This window comes from Artemia sp. Qi Xiang Cuo, chromosome 10 (assembly GCF_049724085.1).
Source record: "Artemia sp. Qi Xiang Cuo chromosome 10, ASM4972408v1, whole genome shotgun sequence".
NCBI classification, from domain to species: domain Eukaryota; kingdom Metazoa; phylum Arthropoda; class Branchiopoda; order Anostraca; family Artemiidae; genus Artemia; species Artemia sp. Qi Xiang Cuo.
The window spans coordinates 17611889-17614359 of NC_142803.1; positions in this window are offsets into that span (position 1 = coordinate 17611889).

Consider the following 2471-nt stretch of genomic DNA (forward strand, 5'->3'; position numbering starts at 1 on the left):
AAAGAAGATGCTAACAATGTAAGCTTTTCTGAAAACATGTTAGGCACTATAAATGGTCAAAATTGTTCTAGCTCGGCTGATGCACAAGTAATCAAGCATATATGTCTAGAAACAGATATATTTGAAAGGAATCAGCATAGTATTAATTTTCCTCAGTTTAATTCATACGTTAATTGTTACATGCCACAAACTCCTCTTAATGTCAGAAATAATCAGAATATTCAGATGCCAATGTTGAATGTTGAACATAGTCAAAATAATGCAATGCTCCAACTCGTTGATAAGAAGGAATTGGAGTCAGAATTTATTTCAACACAGAATGAAGGTAATCATATTTATCTTGATAGCTCGATATACTCGCATGAAGAAGTATATGATGTTTTTCAAGGTATGAATAGTAATAACTTCATTCAACTACAGTTTAATGGCGTTGATAACAGAAGTGATACCACTATTGATCCGACACAGCTATACATTTATCCTGATGTTCACATATATCCAGCTCAATTTTACCTGAGTTAGAGTGGTATCAACTTGGCTCAAACGCATCACTATGCAAGTGATAGCTAAAGCTATGCCACATTCACTCCAGTCCCGATGCATACTTACCCTAGTGACGATTTATTGACCTCAAAGAGTAGACTATCATAATGATAATATAGATTATCGTAATGCTCCCCCGATGACAAGCTATCAGCCTCAAAGATTAAATACATCGTTATGATATCAAAGTGCCTCAAATTCAGTTTGAGGCTAGAACACAACGTAATTATTGTACAATTTCAGTCTCTTTTCTAATCAGTATCTTCATAATCAGTCGAAAATTTCAGTCTCTTCATATGTTCAGGGTTGTGACCCCACCATTTCAGTCTCTTCTCTTATACTTACTGCTACTCCTAACAAAGTGAATACAACAGTAGGCTTTGCAGAATTTAGAAAATAATTTACTACCAACACTGCTAATGGATACTACCTGAGTCCCTTAGTCATGTTTAATGTTACACATACTAATGCTGAACGAGACATATTTTTTCAAAGATGTATAGAAACAGGAAAAATCCTATGGTTTTTTCTTAGTTCGAATAGTAAGAGATACACAACAGAGAACCAGGCAGCTAAGTATTACAAATATGGCACCACACTCCAGAAATTTTTTAGTTTTTACACATTGAACGGAACACTGGCACATGCACATATCCAACTGAATACCGATATTTTTATATATAGAACTCATCACTGGTACACTTATACTTATAGAATTGAGCACTGTATAGCCTATCATGGTTGCAGTGGTAGCTGCAACCTAGCAAGAGACAAAAACGTCCCATAGTAACGAAAAGAAATAGCCCAAAACTCTTTAAAATGTTGTCAGATCGAAACACAAAGAATACCATTAGAACCATCTTGTCCAAAAACTCTACAGAGGAAGCTTACAGTACCTTGGCTTCAACGATAAGGAAAATCCATTGACTTGAAAAACAAGAAAATTAGCTGCATTAAAGATATTCTACATCAAAAGTATATTTTTTTTCCTTTTTTTCTCCGCAGCTAGTTGGGCACTGCAACATCATATTGTAAGCTATGGCCACTTCTTTGGCCTCTCTTTTTGGCTAGACCACAATTTTCGTGCTAAATTCTATAATGTTCAAGTTAGGATATTGTGTCCTAACACCAAAGCGTGCACTAAACTTCGAGGACTTTGGTATGATCTGAGACTAAGAGTAATTTACGACCTTTCTTTATTTACAATTTTATTATGCTGAATAATTTGAGGCTTTTTTTTAACAGCTTTTCCTTATTTTTCTGCGCTTGTCTCTGGTTTTGTCTCTCTTCTTTAATATAAGCTGGGTGTTTTTTTAAGATCGCCGAGAAGAAAAATGAGCCAGAATAATTTATCCTCTTCTTTAAACATTAGTGGAATTTGGGTCAGTTGCAAATTCTTTATTTCTTTACTGTCAACTTTTACTCAAGACAAGAGTTCTTATGGACCCGCACCTTTAAAGAATTACCTTTGACGAAGTTGAAAATATTGTGCAACTCGAAAATTTTTTTTAAAAGATTCTAAATGAAAAAACCTTCTATAGATGGATTCATCACTCAAGTGCAAATGTGTGGTCTATGGCAACCCTGATTGGTACTTCACTAAAAAAAGAGAAAAATGAAGAAATTTTATTTATGTAAGTCCCTGAAAAACGAACGACAGCCAAAAGTATTGTCTTATTTTTTCATTTTAATTAATTAACTTTTGAAAAAAATCACTTTCTCGAATACTCTATTCCTTTATATGTTTTTTTTTTTACAAAAAATCAACGTTAGAGTCTTTCTGGTAATTGTGACATTTTGTTTTATATATAAATCTTATAAATCTTCTGTTATTCCTTACGTTTACAAGATCTGATAATAAGACTCTACGGGTGTGGTTGAAATAAACAAAGGTTTTATTACTAGTTTAAGACCGTTCTAGTTCTGGG